Genomic DNA, 18,748 nt, shown 5'->3' on the forward strand with positions numbered 1-18,748 from the left:
TTCTGTTTGTTATTTACGATGAGAACCTTGGAGACATTGTCAAACGGTATGACCTACGTGCCTGTTCCCTAAAACCATGTGTTGACCTATGAACTCTGTTCTATAATGATATATGTTCTGCTTAGTTAGCCTTTAAGATAACATAGTAATGACTTTCTAGCATGTATGGATGTATGTATGTATGTATATATATATATATATATATATATATATATATATGTATGTATGTCCAATTGCTTTGACAATACAAATGAATTGAATTGAGAGGAAGAGAGAGAGAGAGAGAGAGAGAGAAAGAGAGAGAGAGAGACAGACAGACAGACAGACAGCTCAGCGATGACATCACGAGCCTCTCTCAGCTGACTGCTATGACATCACAGAGCACGTACATTCCGTTGCTTGTCGTCTGTCAACCACTCAGTCACTGCTAGCCAGACTGTCCCTAAGACAAAGTGTACAATACTTCAATTATATCTCCTCCAGACAGATAAAGAGTATTAAGAGCTACGATGAAGATACCCAGGAGACGTAAAAAGCTTGCATCACCTGGTATTTCCTGGAGGTCACCCATCCAAGTACTAACCAGGCCCTGGCCCGTTTAGTTTCCAAGGTCTGACGAGACCGGGCACGTTCAGGACGGTGTGGCCGCAAGCCGAGATGCCTGGCTGCATGATGTCTCTTAAAGGCTGGCGGGTATTGACGGAATTTCCAGCAAAAAATAAAAAATAAAAAAATAAAAAAATGGAGGGAAAAATAACAGTGCAGGAAAGGGTGTTGAAAGTAGCCGGGAACGTGTACAATTCTTCAATTATATCTCCTCCAGACAGAAAGAGAGTATTAAGAGCTACGATGAAGTTACCCTGGAGACGTAAAAAGCTTGCAGCACCTGGTATTTCTAGGAGATCTCCCATCCAAGTACTGACCAGGCCATGCCCCGTTTAGCTTCCGAGATCTGACGAGACGGGGTGCGTCCAGGACGGTGTAGCCGCAAGCCGAGAGGCCTGGCTGCATGATGTCTCTTAAAGGCTGACGGGTGTTGACGGAACTTCCAGCAAATAAAAAAAGAAAAATGGAGGGAAAAATATCAGTTCAGCAAAGGGTGTTGAAAGTAGCCGGGTACGTGTACATTTCTTCAATTATATCTCCTCCAGACAGAAAGAGAGTATTAAGATCTACGATGATGTTACCCAGGAGACGTATAAAGCTTGCAGCACCTGGTATTTCCAGGAGGTCACCCATCCAAGTACTGACCAGGCCCTGCCCTGTATAGCTTCCGAGATCTGATGAGATCGGTCGCGTTCAGGACGGCGTGGCCGCAAGCCGAGACGCCTGGCAGCATGATGTCTCTTAAAGGCGGGCGGGTTTTGACGGACCTTCCAGCAAAAAAAAAAAGAAAAATGAAAAATGGAGGGAAAAATATCAGTGCAGCAAAGGGTGTTGAAAGTTGCCGGGTACGTGTACATTTCTTCAATTGTATCTTCTCCTGACAGAAAGAGAGTATTAAGAGCTACAATGAAGTTACTCAGGAGACTAAAAAGCTTGCAGCACCAGGTATTTCCAGAAGGTCTCCCATCCAAGTACTGACCAAGTCTTGCCCCGTTTAGCTTCCGAGATCTGATGAGATCGGGCGCGTTCAGGACGGTGTGGCCGCAAACCTAGAGGCCTGGATGTATGAAGTCTCTTAAAGGCTGGCGGGTATTGACGGAAGTTCCAGCAAAAAAAAAAGAAATAAGAAAAATGGAGGGAAAAATATCAGTGCAGCAAAGGGTGTTAAATGTAGCTGGGTACGTGTACAATACTTCAATTATATCTCCTCCAGACAGAAAGCGAGTATGAAGAGCTACGATGAAGTTACCCAAGTGATGTAAAAAGCTTGCAGCACCTGGTATCTCCAGGAGGTCTCCCATCTAAGTACTGACCAGGCCCTGCCCCGTTTAGCTTCCGAGATCTGACGAGATCGTGCGCATTCAGGATGGTGTGGCCACAAGCCGAGATGCCTGGCTGCATGATGTCTCTTAAAGGCTGGAGGATATTGACAGAACTTCCAGCAAAATAAAGAAGAAAAAAGAAAAATGGAGGGAAAAATATCAGTGCAGCAAAGGGAGTTGAAAGTAGCCGGGTACGTGTACAATTCTTCAATTATATCTCCTCCAGACAGAAAGAGAGTATTAAGAGCTATGATGAAGTTACCCAGGAGACGTAAGAAGCTTGCAGCACCTGGTATTTCCAGGAGGTCTCCCATCCAAGTACAGAATAGACACTGCCCCGTTTAGCTTCCGAGATCTGATGAGATTGGGCGCGTTCAGGACGGTGTGGCCGCAAACCAAGAGGCCTGGCTGCATGATGTCTCTTAAAGGCTGGCGGGTATTGACGGAACTTCCAGCAAAAAAAATAAGAAAAAAGAAAAATGGAGAGAAACAAATCAGTGCAGCAAAGGGTTTTGAAAGTAGCCGGGTACGTGTACAATTCTTCAATTATATCTCCTCCAGACAGAAAGAGAGTATAAAGAGCTACGATGAAGTTTCCCAGGAGACGTAAAAATCTTGCAGCACCTTGTATTTCCAGGAGGTCACCCATCGAAGTACTGACCAGGCCCTGCCCCATTTAGCTTCCGAGATCTGACGAGATCGGGCGCGTTCATGACGGTGTGGCCGAAAGCCAAGAGGCCTGGCTGCATGATGTCTCTAAAAGGCTGGCGGGTATTGACGGAACATCCAAGAAAAAAAAATAAAAAAAAAATAGAAAAATGGAGAGAAAAATATCAGTGCAGGAAAGGGTGTTGAAAGTAGCCGGGTACGTGTACAATACTTCAATTATATCTCCTCCAGACAGAAAGAGAGTATTAAGAGCTACGATGAAGTTACCCAAGTGACGATAAAAGCTTGCAGCACCTGGTATTTCCAGGAGGTCACCCATCCAAGTACTGACCAGGCCCTGCCCAGTTTAGCTTCCGAGAGCTGACGAGATGGGGCGCGTTCAGGACGGTGTGGCCGCAAGCCGAGAGGCCTGGCTGCATGATGTCTCTTAAAGGCTGGCGGGTATTGACGGAACTTCCAGCAAATAAAAAAAAAAAAAAAAAAAAGAAAAATGGAGGGAAAAAAATCAGTGCAGGAAAGGGTGTTGAAAGTAGCCGGGTACGTGTACAATTCTTCAATTATATCTCCTGCAGACTGAAAGAGAGTATTAAGAGCTACGATAAAGTTACCCAGGAGACGTAAAAGCTTGCAGCACCTGGTATTTCCAGGAGGTCTCACATTCAAGTACTGACCAGGTCCTGCCCCGTTTAGCTTCCGAGATCTGACGATATCATGCGCATTCAGGACGGTGTGGCCAAAAGCCGAGAGGCCCGGCTGCATGATGTCTTTTTAAGGCTGGCGGGTATTGACGGAACTTCCAGCAAAAAAAAAAAGAAAAAAGAAAAATGGAGGGAAAAATATCAGTGCAGCAAAGGCTGTTGAAAGTAGCCGGGTACGTGTACAATACTTCAATTATATCTCCTCCAGACAGATAGAGAGTATTAAGAGCTACGATGAAGTTTCCCAGGAGACGTAAAAAGCATGCAGCACCTGGTATTTCCAGGAGGTCTCCCATCCAAGTACTGACCAGGCCCTGCCCCGTTTGGCTTCCGAGATCTGACGAGATCGGGCGTGTTCAGGACGGTGTGGCCGCAAGCCAAGAGGCCGGGCTGCATGATGTCTCTTAAAGGCTAGCGGGTATTGACGGAACTTCCAGCAAAAAATAAAAAATAAATAAATAGAAAAATGGAGGGAAAAATATCAGTGCAGGACAGGGTGTTGAAAGTAGCCGGGTACATGTACAATTCTTCAATTATATCTCCTCCAGACTGAATGAGAGTATTAAGAGCTACTCTGAAGTTACCCAGGAGATGTAAAAAGCTTTCAGCACCTGGTATTTCCAGGAGGTCACCCATCCAATTACTGACCAGGCCCTGCCTAGTTTCTCTTCCGAGATCTGACGAGATCTTGCGTCTTCAGGACGGTGTGGCCTCAAGCCAAGAGGCCTGGCTGCATGATGTGTCTTAAAGGCTGGAGGGTATTGATGGAACTTCCAGCAAAAAACAAAAGAAAAAAGAAAAATGGAGGGAAAAATATCAGTGCAGCAAATGGTGTTGACAGTAGCTGGGTACGTGTACAATTCTTCAATTATATCTCCTCCAGACAGATAGAGAGTATTAAGAGCTACGATAAAGTTACCCAGGAGACGTAAAAGCTTGCAGCACCAGGTATTTCCAGGAGGTCTCACATTCAAGTACTGACCAGGTCCTGCCCCGTTTAGCTTCCGAGATCTGACGAGATCGGGTGCGTTCAGGACGGTGTGGCCGCAAGCCGAGATGTCTGGCTGCATGATGTCTCTTAAAGGCTGGCGGGTATTGACGGAACTTCCAGCAAAAAAAAAAAAAAAAAGAAAAATGGATGGAAAAATATCAGTGCAGCAAAGGGTGTTGACAGTAGCTGGGTACGTGTACAATACTTCAATTATATCTCCTCCAGACAGATAGAGAGTATTAAGAGCTACGATAAAGTTACCCAGGAGACGTGAAAGCTTGCAGCACCAGGTATTTCCAGGAGGTCTCACATTCATGTACTGACCAGGTCCTGCCCCGTTTAGCTTCCAAGATCTGACGAGATCGGGCGAGTTCAGGATGGTGTGGCCGCAAGCCGAAAGTCCTGGCTGCATGATGTCTCTTAAAGGTTGGCGGGTATTGACGGAACTTCCAGCAAAAAAAAAAAAAAAAAATGGATGGAAAAATATCAGTGCAGCAAAGGGTGTTGACAGTAGCTGGGTACGTGTACAATACTTCAATTAAATCTCCTCCAGACAGATAGAGAGTATTAAGAGCTACGATAAAGTTACCCAGGAGACGTAAAAGCTTGCAGCACGAGGTATTTCCAGGAGGTCTCACATTCATGTACTGACCAGGTCCTGCCCCGTTTAGCTTCCGAGATCTGACGAGATCGGGCGCGTTCAGGATGGTGTGGCTGCAAGCCGAGATGCCTGGCTGCATGATGTCTCTTAAAGGCTGGCGGGTATTGACGGAACTGCCAGCCAAAAAAAAAAAGAAAAATAGAGGGAAAAATACCAGTGCAGCAAAGGGTGTTGAAAGTAGCCGGGTACGTGTACAATTCTTCAATTATATATTCTCCAGACAGAAAGAGAGTATTAAGAGCTACGATGAAGTTCCCCAGGAGACGTAAAAAGCTGGCAGCACCTGGTATTTCCAGAAGGTCTCCCATCCAAGTACTGACCAGGCCCTGCCCCATTTAGTTTCCGAGATCTTCCGAGATCGGGCGGGTTCAGGACTGTGTGTCCGCAAACCGAGAGGCCTGGTTGCATGATGTCTCTTAAAGGCTGGCGGGTATTGACGGAACGTCCAGCAAAAAAAAAAAAAAAAAATTGAGGGAAATATACCAGTGCAGCAAAGGGTGTTGAAAGTAGCCTAGTACGTGTACAATTCTTCAATTATATCTCCTGGAGACAGAAAGAGAGTATTAAGAGCTACGATGAAGTTACCCAGGAGAAGTAAAAAGCTTGCAGCACCTGGTATTTCCAGGAGGTCACACATCCAAGTACTGACCAGGCCCTGCCCCGTTTAGCTTCCGAAATCTGATATGATCGGGCGCGTTCAGGACGGTGTGACTACAAGCCAAGAGGCCTGGCTGCATGATGTCTCTTAAAGGCTGGCGGATATTGACGGAACTTCCAGCAAAAAAATAAAATAAAAAGAAAAATGGAGGGAAAAATATCAGTGCAGCAAAGGGTGTTGAAAGTAGCCTAGTACGTGTACAATTCTTCAATTATATCTCCTGGAGACAGAAAGAGAGTATTAAGAGCTACGATGAAGTTACCCAGGAGACGTAAAAGGCTTGCAGCACCTGGTATTTCTAGGAGGTCTCCCATCCAAGTACTGACCAGGCCCTGCCCCGTTTAGCTTCCGAGATCTGACGAGATCGGGCGCAATCAGGACGGTGTGGCCGCAAGCCGAGAGGCCTGGCTGCATGATGTCTCTTAAAGGTTGGCGGGTATTGACGGAACTTCCAGCAAAAAAAAAAAAAAAAAAGAAAAATGGATGGAAAAATATCAGTGCAGCAAAGGGTGTTGACAGTAGCTGGGTACGTGTACAATACTTCAAATATATCTCCTCCAGACAGATAGAGAGTATTAAGAGCTACGATAAAGTTACCCAGGAGACGTAAAAGCTTGCAGCACCAGGTATTTCCAGGAGGTCTCACATTCATGTACCGACCAGGTCCTTCCCCGTTTAGCTTCCAAGATCTGACGAGATCGGGCGAGTTAAGGATGGTGTGGCCGCAAGCCGAAAGGCCTGGCTGCATGATGTCTCTTAAAGGTTGGCGGGTATTGACGGAACTTCCAGCAAAAAAAAATAAAAAAAAAATAGAAAAATGGAGGGAAAAATATCAGTGCAGCAAAGGATGTTGACAGTAGCTGGGTACGTGTACAATACTTCAATTATATCTCCTCCAGACAGATAGAGAGTATTAAGAGCTACGATAAAGTTACCCAGGAGACGTAAAAGATTGCAGCACCAGGTATTTCCAGGAGGTCTCACAGTCATGTACTGACCAGGTCCTGCCCCGTTTAGCTTCCGAGATCTGACGAGATCGGGCACGTTCAGGATGGTGTGGCCGCAAGCCGAGATGCCTGGCTGCATGATGTCTCTTAAAGGTTGGCGGGTATTGACAGAACTTCAAGCAAAAAAAAAATAAAATAAAAAAAAAAAAATGGATGGAAAAATATCAGTGCAGCAAAGGGTGTTGACAGTAGCTGGGTACGTGTACAATACTTAAATTATATCTCCTCTGGACAGATAGAGAGTATTAAGAGCTACGATGAAGTTACCCAGGAGACGTAAAAGGCTTGCAGCACCTGGTATTTCTAGGAGGTCTCCCATCCAAGTACTGACCAGGCCCTGCCCCGTTTAGCTTCCGAGATCTGACGAGATCGGGCGCATTCAGGACGGTGTGGCCGCAAGCCCAGAGGCCTGGCTGCATTATGTCTCTTAAAGGTTGGCGGGTATTGACGGAACTTCCAGCAGAAAAAAAAAAAAAAAAAGAAAAATGGATGGAAAAATATCAGTGCAGCAAAGGGTGTTGACAGTAGCTGGGTACGTGTACAATACTTCAATTATATCTCCATCCAGACAGATAGAGAGTATTAAGAGCTACGATAAAGTTACCCAGGAGACGTAAAAGCTTGCAGCACCAGGTATTTCCAGGAGGTCTCACATTCATGTACCGACCAGGTCCTGCCCCGTTTAGCTTCCAAGATCTGACGAGATCGGGCGAGTTCAGGATGGTGTGGCCGCAAGCCGAGACGCCTGGCTGCATGATGTCTCCTAAAGGTTGGCGGGTATTGACAGAACTTCAAGCAAAAAAAAAAAAAAAAAAAAAAAAAAAAATGGATGGAAAAATATCAGTGCAGCAAAGGGTGTTGACAGTAGCTGGGTACGTGTACAATACTTAAATTATATCTCCTCCGGACAGATAGAGAGTATTAAGAGCTACGATGAAGTTACCCAGGAGACGTAAAAAGCTTGCAGCACCTGGTATTTCTAGGAGGTCTCCCATCCAAGTACTGACCAGGCCCTGCCCCGTTTAGCTTCCGAGATCTGACGAGATCGGGCGCGTTCAGGATGGTGTGGCCGCAAGCCAAGATGCCTGGCTGCATGATGTCTCTTAAAGGCTGGCGGGTATTGACGGAACTGCCAGCAAAAAAAAAAAAGAAAAATAGAGGGAAAAATACCAGTGCAGCAAAGGGTGTTGAAAGTAGCCGGGTACGTGTACAATTCTTCAATTATATCTTCTCCAGACAGAAAGAGAGTATTAAGAGCTACGATGAAGTTCCCCAGGAGACGTAAAAAGCTGGCAGCACCTGGTATTTCCAGGAGGTCTCACATTTAAGTACTGACCAGGTCCTGCCCCGTTTAGCTTCCGAGATCTGACAAGATCGGGCGCGTTCAGGACGGTGTGGCCGCAAGCCGAGATGTCTGGCTGCATGATGTCTCTTAAAGGCTGGCGGGTATTGACGGAACTGCCAGCAAAAAAAAAAAAGAAAAATAGAGGGAAATATACCAGTGCAGCAAAGGGTGTTGAAAGTAGCCGGGTACGTGTACAATTCTTCAATTATATCTCCTGGAGACAGAAAGAGAGTATTAAGAGCTACGATGAAGTTACCCAGGAGACGTAAAAAGCTTGCAGCACCTGGTATTTCTAGGAGGTCTCCCATCCAAGTACTGACCAGGCCCTGCACCGTTTAGCTTCCGAGATCTGACGAGATCGGGCGCATTCAGGACGGTGTGTCCACAAGCCGAAAGCCCTGGCTGCATGATGTCTCTTAAAGGTTGGCGGCTATTGACGGAACTTCCAGCAAAAAAATAAAAGAAAAAAAGAAAAAAGAAAAATGGATGGAAAAATATCAGTGCAGCAAATGGTGTTGACAGTAGCTGGGTACGTGTACAATACTTCAATTATATCTCCTCCAGACAGATAGAGAGTATTAAGAGTTACGATGAAGTTACCCAGGAGACGTAAAAAGCTTGCAGCACCTGGTATTTCTAGGAGGTCTCCCATCCAAGTACTGACCAGGCCCTGCACCGTTTAGCTTCCGAGATCTGACGAGATCGGGCGCGTTCAGGACGGTGTGGCCGCAAGCCGAAAGCCCTGGCTGCATGATGTCTCTTAAAGGCTGGCGGGTATTGACGGAACTGCCAGCAAAAAAAAAAAAAAAAAAAAAAAAAAAAAAGAAAAATGGATGGAAAAATATCAGTGCAGCAAAGGATGTTGACAGTAGCTGGGTACGTGTACAATACTTCAATTATATCTCCTCCAGACAAATAGAGAGTATTAAGAGCTACGATAAAGTTACCCAGGAGACGTAAAAGCTTGCAGCACCAGGTATTTCCAGGAGGTCTCACATTCATGTACCGACCAGGTCCTGCCCCGTTTAGCTTCCGAGATCTGACGAGATCGGGCGAGTTAAGGATGGTGTGGCCGCAAGCCGAGACGCCTGGCTGCATGATGTCTCTTAAAGGCTGGCGGGTATTGACGGAACTGCCAGGAAAAAAAAAAAAGAAAAATAGAGGGAAATATACCAGTGCAGCAAAGGGTGTTGAAAGTAGCCTAGTACGTGTACAATTCTTCAATTATATCTCCTGGAGACAGAAAGAGAGTATTAAGAGCTACGATGAAGTTACCCAGGAGACGTAAAAGGCTTGCAGCACCTGGTATTTCTAGGAGGTCTCGCATCCAAGTACTGACCAGGCCCTGCCCCGTTTAGCTTCCGAGATCTGACGAGATCTGACGCATTCAGGACGGTGTGGCCGCAAGCCGAGAGGCCTGGCTGCATTATGTCTCTTAAAGGTTGGCGGGTATTGACGGAACTTCCAGCAGAAAAAAAAAAAAAAAAGAAAAATGGATGGAAAAATATCAGTGCAGCAAAGGATGTTGACAGTAGCTGGGTACGTGTACAATACTTCAATTATATCTCCTCCAGACAGATAGAGAGTATTAAGAGCTACGATAAAGTTACCCAGGAGACGTAAAAGCTTGCAGCACCAGGTATTTCCAGGAGGTCTCACATTCATGTACTGACCAGGTCCTGCCCCGTTTAGCTTCCGAGATCTGACGAGATCGGGCACGTTCAGGATGGTGTGGCCGCAAGCCGAGATGCCTGGCTGCATGATGTCTCTTAAAGGTTGGCGGGTATTGACAGAACTTCAAGCAAAAAAAAAAAAAAATTAAAAAAAAAAAATGGATGAAAAAATATCAGTGCAGCAAAGGGTGTTGACAGTAGCTGGGTACGTGTACAATACTTAAATTATATCTCCTCTGGACAGATAGAGAGTATTAAGAGCTACGATGAAGTTACCCAGGAGACGTAAAAGGCTTGCAGCACCTGGTATTTCTAGGAGGTCTCCCATCCAAGTACTGACCAGGCCCTGCCCCGTTTAGCTTCCGAGATCTGACGAGATCGGGCGCATTCAGGACGGTGTGGCCGCAAGCCGAGAGGCCTGGCTGCATTATGTCTCTTAAAGGTTGGCGGGTATTGACAGAACTTCAAGCAAAAAAAAAAAAAAAAAAAAAAAAAAAAATGGATGGAAAAATATCAGTGCAGCAAAGGGTGTTGACAGTAGCTGGGTACGTGTACAATACTAAAATTATATCTCCTCCGGACAGATAGAGAGTATTAAGAGCTACGATGAAGTTACCCAGGAGACGTAAAAAGCTTGCAGCACCTGGTATTTCTAGGAGGTCTCCCATCCAAGTACTGACCAGGCCCTGCCCCGTTTAGCTTCCGAGATCTGACGAGATCGGGCGCGTTCAGGATGGTGTGGCCGCAAGCCAAGATGCCTGGCTGCATGATGTCTCTTAAAGGCTGGCGGGTATTGACGGAACTGCCAGCAAAAAAAAAAAAGAAAAATAGAGGGAAAAATACCAGTGCAGCAAAGGGTGTTGAAAGTAGCCGGGTACGTGTACAATTCTTCAATTATATCTTCTCCAGACAGAAAGAGAGTATTAAGAGCTACGATGAAGTTCCCCAGGAGACGTAAAAAGCTGGCAGCACCTGGTATTTCCAGGAGGTCTCACATTTAAGTACTGACCAGGTCCTGCCCCGTTTAGCTTCCGAGATCTGACAAGATCGGGCGCGTTCAGGACGGTGTGGCCGCAAGCCGAGATGTCTGGCTGCATGATGTCTCTTAAAGGCTGGCGGGTATTGACGGAACTGCCAGCAAAAAAAAAAAAGAAAAATAGAGGGAAATATACCAGTGCAGCAAAGGGTGTTGAAAGTAGCCGGGTACGTGTACAATTCTTCAATTATATCTCCTGGAGACAGAAAGAGAGTATTAAGAGCTACGATGAAGTTACCCAGGAGACGTAAAAAGCTTGCAGCACCTGGTATTTCTAGGAGGTCTCCCATCCAAGTACTGACCAGGCCCTGCACCGTTTAGCTTCCGAGATCTGACGAGATCGGGCGCATTCAGGACGGTGTGTCCACAAGCCGAAAGCCCTGGCTGCATGATGTCTCTTAAAGGTTGGCGGGTATTGACGGAACTTCCAGCAAAAAAATAAAAGAAAAAAAGAAAAAAGAAAAATGGATGGAAAAATATCAGTGCAGCAAAGGGTGTTGACAGTAGCCGGGTACGTGTACAATACTTCAATTATATCTCCTCCAGACAGAGAGAGAGTATTAAGAGCTACGATAAAGTTACCCAGGAGACGTAAAAGCTTGCAGCACTAGGTATTTCCAGGAGGTCTCACTATCATGTACTGACCAGGTCCTGCCCCGTTTAGCTTCCGAGATCTGACGAGATCGGGCGCGTTCAGGACGGTGTGGCCGCAAACCTAGAGGCCTGGATGTATGAAGTCTCTTAAAGGCTGGCGGGTATTGACGGAAGTTCCAGCAAAAAAAAAAGAAATAAGAAAAATGGAGGGAAAAATATCAGTGCAGCAAAGGGTGTTAAATGTAGCTGGGTACGTGTACAATACTTCAATTATATCTCCTCCAGACAGAAAGCGAGTATGAAGAGCTACGATGAAGTTACCCAAGTGATGTAAAAAGCTTGCAGCACCTGGTATCTCCAGGAGGTCTCCCATCTAAGTACTGACCAGGCCCTGCCCCGTTTAGCTTCCGAGATCTGACGAGATCGTGCGCATTCAGGATGGTGTGGCCACAAGCCGAGATGCCTGGCTGCATGATGTCTCTTAAAGGCTGGAGGATATTGACAGAACTTCCAGCAAAATAAAGAAGAAAAAAGAAAAATGGAGGGAAAAATATCAGTGCAGCAAAGGGAGTTGAAAGTAGCCGGGTACGTGTACAATTCTTCAATTATATCTCCTCCAGACAGAAAGAGAGTATTAAGAGCTATGATGAAGTTACCCAGGAGACGTAAGAAGCTTGCAGCACCTGGTATTTCCAGGAGGTCTCCCATCCAAGTACAGAATAGACACTGCCCCGTTTAGCTTCCGAGATCTGATGAGATTGGGCGCGTTCAGGACGGTGTGGCCGCAAACCAAGAGGCCTGGCTGTATGATGTCTCTTAAAGGCTGGCGGGTATTGACGGAACTTCCAGCAAAAAAAATAAGAAAAAAGAAAAATGGAGAGAAACAAATCAGTGCAGCAAAGGGTTTTGAAAGTAGCCGGGTACGTGTACAATTCTTCAATTATATCTCCTCCAGACAGAAAGAGAGTATAAAGAGCTACGATGAAGTTTCCCAGGAGACGTAAAAATCTTGCAGCACCTTGTATTTCCAGGAGGTCACCCATCGAAGTACTGACCAGGCCCTGCCCCATTTAGCTTCCGAGATCTGACGAGATCGGGCGCGTTCATGACGGTGTGGCCGAAAGCCAAGAGGCCTGGCTGCATGATGTCTCTAAAAGGCTGGCGGGTATTGACGGAACATCCAAGAAAAAAAAATAAAAAAAAAATAGAAAAATGGAGAGAAAAATATCAGTGCAGGAAAGGGTGTTGAAAGTAGCCGGGTACGTGTACAATACTTCAATTATATCTCCTCCAGACAGAAAGAGAGTATTAAGAGCTACGATGAAGTTACCCAAGTGACGATAAAAGCTTGCAGCACCTGGTATTTCCAGGAGGTCACCCATCCAAGTACTGACCAGGCCCTGCCCAGTTTAGCTTCCGAGAGCTGACGAGATGGGGCGCGTTCAGGACGGTGTGGCCGCAAGCCGAGAGGCCTGGCTGCATGATGTCTCTTAAAGGCTGGCGGGTATTGACGGAACTTCCAGCAAATAAAAAAAAAAAAAAAAAAAAAGAAAAATGGAGGGAAAAAAATCAGTGCAGGAAAGGGTGTTGAAAGTAGCCGGGTACGTGTACAATTCTTCAATTATATCTCCTGCAGACTGAAAGAGAGTATTAAGAGCTACGATAAAGTTACCCAGGAGACGTAAAAGCTTGCAGCACCTGGTATTTCCAGGAGGTCTCACATTCAAGTACTGACCAGGTCCTGCCCCGTTTAGCTTCCGAGATCTGACGATATCATGCGCATTCAGGACGGTGTGGCCAAAAGCCGAGAGGCCCGGCTGCATGATGTCTTTTTAAGGCTGGCGGGTATTGACGGAACTTCCAGCAAAAAAAAAAAGAAAAAAGAAAAATGGAGGGAAAAATATCAGTGCAGCAAAGGCTGTTGAAAGTAGCCGGGTACGTGTACAATACTTCAATTATATCTCCTCCAGACAGATAGAGAGTATTAAGAGCTACGATGAAGTTTCCCAGGAGACGTAAAAAGCATGCAGCACCTGGTATTTCCAGGAGGTCTCCCATCCAAGTACTGACCAGGCCCTGCCCCGTTTGGCTTCCGAGATCTGACGAGATCGGGCGTGTTCAGGACGGTGTGGCCGCAAGCCAAGAGGCCGGGCTGCATGATGTCTCTTAAAGGCTGGCGGGTATTGACGGAACTTCCAGCAAAAAATAAAAAATAAATAAATAGAAAAATGGAGGGAAAAATATCAGTGCAGGACAGGGTGTTGAAAGTAGCCGGGTACATGTACAATTCTTCAATTATATCTCCTCCAGACTGAATGAGAGTATTAAGAGCTACTCTGAAGTTACCCAGGAGATGTAAAAAGCTTTCAGCACCTGGTATTTCCAGGAGGTCACCCATCCAATTACTGACCAGGCCCTGCCTAGTTTCTCTTCCGAGATCTGACGAGATCTTGCGTCTTCAGGACGGTGTGGCCTCAAGCCAAGAGGCCTGGCTGCATGATGTGTCTTAAAGGCTGGAGGGTATTGATGGAACTTCCAGCAAAAAACAAAAGAAAAAAGAAAAATGGAGGGAAAAATATCAGTGCAGCAAATGGTGTTGACAGTAGCTGGGTACGTGTACAATTCTTCAATTATATCTCCTCCAGACAGATAGAGAGTATTAAGAGCTACGATAAAGTTACCCAGGAGACGTAAAAGCTTGCAGCACCAGGTATTTCCAGGAGGTCTCACATTCAAGTACTGACCAGGTCCTGCCCCGTTTAGCTTCCGAGATCTGACGAGATCGGGTGCGTTCAGGACGGTGTGGCCGCAAGCCGAGATGTCTGGCTGCATGATGTCTCTTAAAGGCTGGCGGGTATTGACGGAACTTCCAGCAAAAAAAAAAAAAAAAAGAAAAATGGATGGAAAAATATCAGTGCAGCAAAGGGTGTTGACAGTAGCTGGGTACGTGTACAATACTTCAATTATATCTCCTCCAGACAGATAGAGAGTATTAAGAGCTACGATAAAGTTACCCAGGAGACGTGAAAGCTTGCAGCACCAGGTATTTCCAGGAGGTCTCACATTCATGTACTGACCAGGTCCTGCCCCGTTTAGCTTCCAAGATCTGACGAGATCGGGCGAGTTCAGGATGGTGTGGCCGCAAGCCGAAAGTCCTGGCTGCATGATGTCTCTTAAAGGTTGGCGGGTATTGACGGAACTTCCAGCAAAAAAAAAAAAAAAAAATGGATGGAAAAATATCAGTGCAGCAAAGGGTGTTGACAGTAGCTGGGTACGTGTACAATACTTCAATTAAATCTCCTCCAGACAGATAGAGAGTATTAAGAGCTACGATAAAGTTACCCAGGAGACGTAAAAGCTTGCAGCACGAGGTATTTCCAGGAGGTCTCACATTCATGTACTGACCAGGTCCTGCCCCGTTTAGCTTCCGAGATCTGACGAGATCGGGCGCGTTCAGGATGGTGTGGCTGCAAGCCGAGATGCCTGGCTGCATGATGTCTCTTAAAGGCTGGCGGGTATTGACGGAACTGCCAGCCAAAAAAAAAAAGAAAAATAGAGGGAAAAATACCAGTGCAGCAAAGGGTGTTGAAAGTAGCCGGGTACGTGTACAATTCTTCAATTATATATTCTCCAGACAGAAAGAGAGTATTAAGAGCTACGATGAAGTTCCCCAGGAGACGTAAAAAGCTGGCAGCACCTGGTATTTCCAGAAGGTCTCCCATCCAAGTACTGACCAGGCCCTGCCCCATTTAGTTTCCGAGATCTTCCGAGATCGGGCGGGTTCAGGACTGTGTGTCCGCAAACCGAGAGGCCTGGTTGCATGATGTCTCTTAAAGGCTGGCGGGTATTGACGGAACGTCCAGCAAAAAAAAAAAAAAAAAATTGAGGGAAATATACCAGTGCAGCAAAGGGTGTTGAAAGTAGCCTAGTACGTGTACAATTCTTCAATTATATCTCCTGGAGACAGAAAGAGAGTATTAAGAGCTACGATGAAGTTACCCAGGAGAAGTAAAAAGCTTGCAGCACCTGGTATTTCCAGGAGGTCACACATCCAAGTACTGACCAGGCCCTGCCCCGTTTAGCTTCCGAAATCTGATATGATCGGGCGCGTTCAGGACGGTGTGACTACAAGCCAAGAGGCCTGGCTGCATGATGTCTCTTAAAGGCTGGCGGATATTGACGGAACTTCCAGCAAAAAAATAAAATAAAAAGAAAAATGGAGGGAAAAATATCAGTGCAGCAAAGGGTGTTGAAAGTAGCCTAGTACGTGTACAATTCTTCAATTATATCTCCTGGAGACAGAAAGAGAGTATTAAGAGCTACGATGAAGTTACCCAGGAGACGTAAAAGGCTTGCAGCACCTGGTATTTCTAGGAGGTCTCCCATCCAAGTACTGACCAGGCCCTGCCCCGTTTAGCTTCCGAGATCTGACGAGATCGGGCGCAATCAGGACGGTGTGGCCGCAAGCCGAGAGGCCTGGCTGCATGATGTCTCTTAAAGGTTGGCGGGTATTGACGGAACTTCCAGCAAAAAAAAAAAAAAAAAAGAAAAATGGATGGAAAAATATCAGTGCAGCAAAGGGTGTTGACAGTAGCTGGGTACGTGTACAATACTTCAAATATATCTCCTCCAGACAGATAGAGAGTATTAAGAGCTACGATAAAGTTACCCAGGAGACGTAAAAGCTTGCAGCACCAGGTATTTCCAGGAGGTCTCACATTCATGTACCGACCAGGTCCTTCCCCGTTTAGCTTCCAAGATCTGACGAGATCGGGCGAGTTAAGGATGGTGTGGCCGCAAGCCGAAAGGCCTGGCTGCATGATGTCTCTTAAAGGTTGGCGGGTATTGACGGAACTTCCAGCAAAAAAAAATAAAAAAAAAATAGAAAAATGGAGGGAAAAATATCAGTGCAGCAAAGGATGTTGACAGTAGCTGGGTACGTGTACAATACTTCAATTATATCTCCTCCAGACAGATAGAGAGTATTAAGAGCTACGATAAAGTTACCCAGGAGACGTAAAAGCTTGCAGCACCAGGTATTTCCAGGAGGTCTCACAGTCATGTACTGACCAGGTCCTGCCCCGTTTAGCTTCCGAGATCTGACGAGATCGGGCACGTTCAGGATGGTGTGGCCGCAAGCCGAGATGCCTGGCTGCATGATGTCTCTTAAAGGTTGGCGGGTATTGACAGAACTTCAAGCAAAAAAAAAAAAAAATAAAAAAAAAAAAATGGATGGAAAAATATCAGTGCAGCAAAGGGTGTTGACAGTAGCTGGGTACGTGTACAATACTTAAATTATATCTCCTCTGGACAGATAGAGAGTATTAAGAGCTACGATGAAGTTACCCAGGAGACGTAAAAGGCTTGCAGCACCTGGTATTTCTAGGAGGTCTCCCATCCAAGTACTGACCAGGCCCTGCCCCGTTTAGCTTCCGAGATCTGACGAGATCGGGCGCATTCAGGACGGTGTGGCCGCAAGCCCAGAGGCCTGGCTGCATTATGTCTCTTAAAGGTTGGCGGGTATTGACGGAACTTCCAGCAGAAAAAAAAAAAAAAAAAGAAAAATGGATGGAAAAATATCAGTGCAGCAAAGGGTGTTGACAGTAGCTGGGTACGTGTACAATACTTCAATTATATCTCCATCCAGACAGATAGAGAGTATTAAGAGCTACGATAAAGTTACCCAGGAGACGTAAAAGCTTGCAGCACCAGGTATTTCCAGGAGGTCTCACATTCATGTACCGACCAGGTCCTGCCCCGTTTAGCTTCCAAGATCTGACGAGATCGGGCGAGTTCAGGATGGTGTGGCCGCAAGCCGAGACGCCTGGCTGCATGATGTCTCTTAAAGGTTGGCGGGTATTGACAGAACTTCAAGCAAAAAAAAAAAAAAAAAAAAAAAAAAAAATGGATGGAAAAATATCAGTGCAGCAAAGGGTGTTGACAGTAGCTGGGTACGTGTACAATACTTAAATTATATCTCCTCCGGACAGATAGAGAGTATTAAGAGCTACGATGAAGTTACCCAGGAGACGTAAAAAGCTTGCAGCACCTGGTATTTCTAGGAGGTCTCCCATCCAAGTACTGACCAGGCCCTGCCCCGTTTAGCTTCCGAGATCTGACGAGATCGGGCGCGTTCAGGATGGTGTGGCCGCAAGCCAAGATGCCTGGCTGCATGATGTCTCTTAAAGGCTGGCGGGTATTGACGGAACTGCCAGCAAAAAAAAAAAAGAAAAATAGAGGGAAAAATACCAGTGCAGCAAAGGGTGTTGAAAGTAGCCGGGTACGTGTACAATTCTTCAATTATATCTTCTCCAGACAGAAAGAGAGTATTAAGAGCTACGATGAAGTTCCCCAGGAGACGTAAAAAGCTGGCAGCACCTGGTATTTCCAGAAGGTCTCCCATCCAAGTACTGACCAGGCCCTGCCCCATTTAGTTTCCGAGATCTTCCGAGATCGGGCGGGTTCAGGACTGTGTGTCCGCAAACCGAGAGGCCTGGTTGCATGATGTCTCTTAAAGGCTGGCGGGTATTGACGGAACGTCCAGCAAAAAAAAAAAAAAAAAATTGAGGGAAATATACCAGTGCAGCAAAGGGTGTTGAAAGTAGCCTAGTACGTGTACAATTCTTCAATTATATCTCCTGGAGACAGAAAGAGAGTATTAAGAGCTACGATGAAGTTACCCAGGAGAAGTAAAAAGCTTGCAGCACCTGGTATTTCCAGGAGGTCACACATCCAAGTACTGACCAGGCCCTGCCCCGTTTAGCTTCCGAAATCTGATATGATCGGGCGCGTTCAGGACGGTGTGACTACAAGCCAAGAGGCCTGGCTGCATGATGTCTCTTAAAGGCTGGCGGATATTGACGGAACTTCCAGCAAAAAAATAAAATAAAAAGAAAAATGGAGGGAAAAATATCAGTGCAGCAAAGGGTGTTGAAAGTAGCCTAGTACGTGTACAATTCTTCAATTATATCTCCTGGAGACAGAAAGAGAGTATTAAGAGCTACGATGAAGTTACCCAGGAGACGTAAAAGGCTTGCAGCACCTGGTATTTCTAGGAGGTCTCCCATCCAAGTACTGACCAGGCCCTGCCCCGTTTAGCTTCCGAGATCTGACGAGATCGGGCGCAATCAGGACGGTGTGGCCGCAAGCCGAGAGGCCTGGCTGCATGATGTCTCTTAAAGGTTGGCGGGTATTGACGGAACTTCCAGCAAAAAAAAAAAAAAAAAAGAAAAATGGATGGAAAAATATCAGTGCAGCAAAGGGTGTTGACAGTAGCTGGGTACGTGTACAATACTTCAAATATATCTCCTCCAGACAGATAGAGAGTATTAAGAGCTACGATAAAGTTACCCAGGAGACGTAAAAGCTTGCAGCACCAGGTATTTCCAGGAGGTCTCACATTCATGTACCGACCAGGTCCTTCCCCGTTTAGCTTCCAAGATCTGACGAGATCGGGCGAGTTAAGGATGGTGTGGCCGCAAGCCGAAA

At 46.1% G+C, this 18,748-nt stretch overlaps 15 non-coding genes and 37 pseudogenes across 15 annotated transcripts; all 52 read right to left on the reverse strand.

The window, feature by feature from the left end:
- Positions 1–534: 534 nt before the first annotated feature.
- LOC136728678 (uncharacterized) lies at positions 535–653 on the reverse strand (annotated as a pseudogene).
- A 221-nt stretch (positions 654–874) lies between these two features.
- Positions 875–993, reverse strand: LOC136727909 (uncharacterized; annotated as a pseudogene).
- Positions 994–1,202: 209 nt separating this feature from the next.
- LOC136728394 (5S ribosomal RNA) lies at positions 1,203–1,321 on the reverse strand. Its single transcript, XR_010808743.1, has one exon. It is a non-coding gene; the product is annotated as a 5S ribosomal RNA (ribosomal RNA).
- A 215-nt stretch (positions 1,322–1,536) lies between these two features.
- LOC136728502 (uncharacterized) lies at positions 1,537–1,655 on the reverse strand (annotated as a pseudogene).
- Positions 1,656–1,870: 215 nt separating this feature from the next.
- LOC136728515 (uncharacterized) lies at positions 1,871–1,989 on the reverse strand (annotated as a pseudogene).
- A 216-nt stretch (positions 1,990–2,205) lies between these two features.
- Positions 2,206–2,324, reverse strand: LOC136727995 (uncharacterized; annotated as a pseudogene).
- Positions 2,325–2,540: 216 nt separating this feature from the next.
- LOC136727953 (uncharacterized) lies at positions 2,541–2,659 on the reverse strand (annotated as a pseudogene).
- Positions 2,660–2,879: 220 nt separating this feature from the next.
- On the reverse strand, positions 2,880–2,998 carry LOC136728544 (uncharacterized; annotated as a pseudogene).
- Positions 2,999–3,219: 221 nt separating this feature from the next.
- LOC136728188 (uncharacterized) lies at positions 3,220–3,338 on the reverse strand (annotated as a pseudogene).
- Positions 3,339–3,554: 216 nt separating this feature from the next.
- On the reverse strand, positions 3,555–3,673 carry LOC136728297 (5S ribosomal RNA). Its single transcript, XR_010808655.1, has one exon. It is a non-coding gene; the product is annotated as a 5S ribosomal RNA (ribosomal RNA).
- Positions 3,674–3,894: 221 nt separating this feature from the next.
- LOC136728196 (uncharacterized) lies at positions 3,895–4,013 on the reverse strand (annotated as a pseudogene).
- A 215-nt stretch (positions 4,014–4,228) lies between these two features.
- Positions 4,229–4,347, reverse strand: LOC136728386 (5S ribosomal RNA). The gene has a single exon (XR_010808736.1). It is a non-coding gene; the product is annotated as a 5S ribosomal RNA (ribosomal RNA).
- A 214-nt stretch (positions 4,348–4,561) lies between these two features.
- LOC136727862 (uncharacterized) lies at positions 4,562–4,680 on the reverse strand (annotated as a pseudogene).
- Positions 4,681–4,889: 209 nt separating this feature from the next.
- Positions 4,890–5,008, reverse strand: LOC136727857 (uncharacterized; annotated as a pseudogene).
- Positions 5,009–5,547: 539 nt separating this feature from the next.
- LOC136728694 (uncharacterized) lies at positions 5,548–5,666 on the reverse strand (annotated as a pseudogene).
- A 216-nt stretch (positions 5,667–5,882) lies between these two features.
- On the reverse strand, positions 5,883–6,001 carry LOC136727893 (5S ribosomal RNA). Its single transcript, XR_010808549.1, has one exon. It is a non-coding gene; the product is annotated as a 5S ribosomal RNA (ribosomal RNA).
- A 215-nt stretch (positions 6,002–6,216) lies between these two features.
- Positions 6,217–6,335, reverse strand: LOC136728061 (uncharacterized; annotated as a pseudogene).
- A 219-nt stretch (positions 6,336–6,554) lies between these two features.
- On the reverse strand, positions 6,555–6,673 carry LOC136727869 (uncharacterized; annotated as a pseudogene).
- A 221-nt stretch (positions 6,674–6,894) lies between these two features.
- LOC136728372 (5S ribosomal RNA) lies at positions 6,895–7,013 on the reverse strand. Its single transcript, XR_010808723.1, has one exon. It is a non-coding gene; the product is annotated as a 5S ribosomal RNA (ribosomal RNA).
- A 217-nt stretch (positions 7,014–7,230) lies between these two features.
- LOC136727967 (uncharacterized) lies at positions 7,231–7,349 on the reverse strand (annotated as a pseudogene).
- A 221-nt stretch (positions 7,350–7,570) lies between these two features.
- On the reverse strand, positions 7,571–7,689 carry LOC136728665 (5S ribosomal RNA). Its single transcript, XR_010808770.1, has one exon. It is a non-coding gene; the product is annotated as a 5S ribosomal RNA (ribosomal RNA).
- Positions 7,690–7,899: 210 nt separating this feature from the next.
- Positions 7,900–8,018, reverse strand: LOC136727792 (uncharacterized; annotated as a pseudogene).
- A 210-nt stretch (positions 8,019–8,228) lies between these two features.
- Positions 8,229–8,347, reverse strand: LOC136728572 (uncharacterized; annotated as a pseudogene).
- A 225-nt stretch (positions 8,348–8,572) lies between these two features.
- On the reverse strand, positions 8,573–8,691 carry LOC136728327 (5S ribosomal RNA). Its single transcript, XR_010808682.1, has one exon. It is a non-coding gene; the product is annotated as a 5S ribosomal RNA (ribosomal RNA).
- Positions 8,692–8,918: 227 nt separating this feature from the next.
- LOC136727921 (uncharacterized) lies at positions 8,919–9,037 on the reverse strand (annotated as a pseudogene).
- Positions 9,038–9,247: 210 nt separating this feature from the next.
- LOC136728717 (uncharacterized) lies at positions 9,248–9,366 on the reverse strand (annotated as a pseudogene).
- A 215-nt stretch (positions 9,367–9,581) lies between these two features.
- On the reverse strand, positions 9,582–9,700 carry LOC136728710 (uncharacterized; annotated as a pseudogene).
- A 221-nt stretch (positions 9,701–9,921) lies between these two features.
- Positions 9,922–10,040, reverse strand: LOC136728384 (5S ribosomal RNA). The gene has a single exon (XR_010808734.1). It is a non-coding gene; the product is annotated as a 5S ribosomal RNA (ribosomal RNA).
- Positions 10,041–10,261: 221 nt separating this feature from the next.
- LOC136728677 (5S ribosomal RNA) lies at positions 10,262–10,380 on the reverse strand. The gene has a single exon (XR_010808771.1). It is a non-coding gene; the product is annotated as a 5S ribosomal RNA (ribosomal RNA).
- A 210-nt stretch (positions 10,381–10,590) lies between these two features.
- Positions 10,591–10,709, reverse strand: LOC136727794 (uncharacterized; annotated as a pseudogene).
- A 210-nt stretch (positions 10,710–10,919) lies between these two features.
- On the reverse strand, positions 10,920–11,038 carry LOC136728573 (uncharacterized; annotated as a pseudogene).
- A 224-nt stretch (positions 11,039–11,262) lies between these two features.
- Positions 11,263–11,381, reverse strand: LOC136728026 (uncharacterized; annotated as a pseudogene).
- Positions 11,382–11,596: 215 nt separating this feature from the next.
- LOC136728516 (uncharacterized) lies at positions 11,597–11,715 on the reverse strand (annotated as a pseudogene).
- Positions 11,716–11,931: 216 nt separating this feature from the next.
- Positions 11,932–12,050, reverse strand: LOC136727996 (uncharacterized; annotated as a pseudogene).
- A 216-nt stretch (positions 12,051–12,266) lies between these two features.
- LOC136727955 (uncharacterized) lies at positions 12,267–12,385 on the reverse strand (annotated as a pseudogene).
- A 220-nt stretch (positions 12,386–12,605) lies between these two features.
- LOC136728545 (uncharacterized) lies at positions 12,606–12,724 on the reverse strand (annotated as a pseudogene).
- A 222-nt stretch (positions 12,725–12,946) lies between these two features.
- Positions 12,947–13,065, reverse strand: LOC136728189 (uncharacterized; annotated as a pseudogene).
- Positions 13,066–13,281: 216 nt separating this feature from the next.
- LOC136728299 (5S ribosomal RNA) lies at positions 13,282–13,400 on the reverse strand. Its single transcript, XR_010808657.1, has one exon. It is a non-coding gene; the product is annotated as a 5S ribosomal RNA (ribosomal RNA).
- A 221-nt stretch (positions 13,401–13,621) lies between these two features.
- LOC136728197 (uncharacterized) lies at positions 13,622–13,740 on the reverse strand (annotated as a pseudogene).
- Positions 13,741–13,955: 215 nt separating this feature from the next.
- On the reverse strand, positions 13,956–14,074 carry LOC136728387 (5S ribosomal RNA). The gene has a single exon (XR_010808737.1). It is a non-coding gene; the product is annotated as a 5S ribosomal RNA (ribosomal RNA).
- Positions 14,075–14,288: 214 nt separating this feature from the next.
- Positions 14,289–14,407, reverse strand: LOC136727863 (uncharacterized; annotated as a pseudogene).
- Positions 14,408–14,616: 209 nt separating this feature from the next.
- On the reverse strand, positions 14,617–14,735 carry LOC136727858 (uncharacterized; annotated as a pseudogene).
- Positions 14,736–15,274: 539 nt separating this feature from the next.
- Positions 15,275–15,393, reverse strand: LOC136728695 (uncharacterized; annotated as a pseudogene).
- Positions 15,394–15,609: 216 nt separating this feature from the next.
- Positions 15,610–15,728, reverse strand: LOC136727905 (5S ribosomal RNA). The gene has a single exon (XR_010808550.1). It is a non-coding gene; the product is annotated as a 5S ribosomal RNA (ribosomal RNA).
- Positions 15,729–15,943: 215 nt separating this feature from the next.
- LOC136728062 (uncharacterized) lies at positions 15,944–16,062 on the reverse strand (annotated as a pseudogene).
- Positions 16,063–16,281: 219 nt separating this feature from the next.
- On the reverse strand, positions 16,282–16,400 carry LOC136727759 (uncharacterized; annotated as a pseudogene).
- Positions 16,401–16,621: 221 nt separating this feature from the next.
- Positions 16,622–16,740, reverse strand: LOC136728396 (5S ribosomal RNA). The gene has a single exon (XR_010808745.1). It is a non-coding gene; the product is annotated as a 5S ribosomal RNA (ribosomal RNA).
- Positions 16,741–16,957: 217 nt separating this feature from the next.
- LOC136727968 (uncharacterized) lies at positions 16,958–17,076 on the reverse strand (annotated as a pseudogene).
- Positions 17,077–17,297: 221 nt separating this feature from the next.
- LOC136728690 (5S ribosomal RNA) lies at positions 17,298–17,416 on the reverse strand. The gene has a single exon (XR_010808773.1). It is a non-coding gene; the product is annotated as a 5S ribosomal RNA (ribosomal RNA).
- Positions 17,417–17,955: 539 nt separating this feature from the next.
- On the reverse strand, positions 17,956–18,074 carry LOC136728696 (uncharacterized; annotated as a pseudogene).
- A 216-nt stretch (positions 18,075–18,290) lies between these two features.
- LOC136727918 (5S ribosomal RNA) lies at positions 18,291–18,409 on the reverse strand. The gene has a single exon (XR_010808552.1). It is a non-coding gene; the product is annotated as a 5S ribosomal RNA (ribosomal RNA).
- Positions 18,410–18,624: 215 nt separating this feature from the next.
- LOC136728063 (uncharacterized) lies at positions 18,625–18,743 on the reverse strand (annotated as a pseudogene).
- Between the last annotated feature and the right edge of the window lie 5 nt (positions 18,744–18,748).

The sequence above is a fragment of the Amia ocellicauda genome, unplaced genomic scaffold (genome assembly GCF_036373705.1).
Source record: "Amia ocellicauda isolate fAmiCal2 unplaced genomic scaffold, fAmiCal2.hap1 HAP1_SCAFFOLD_29, whole genome shotgun sequence".
Classification (NCBI taxonomy): Eukaryota; Metazoa; Chordata; class Actinopteri; order Amiiformes; family Amiidae; genus Amia; species Amia ocellicauda.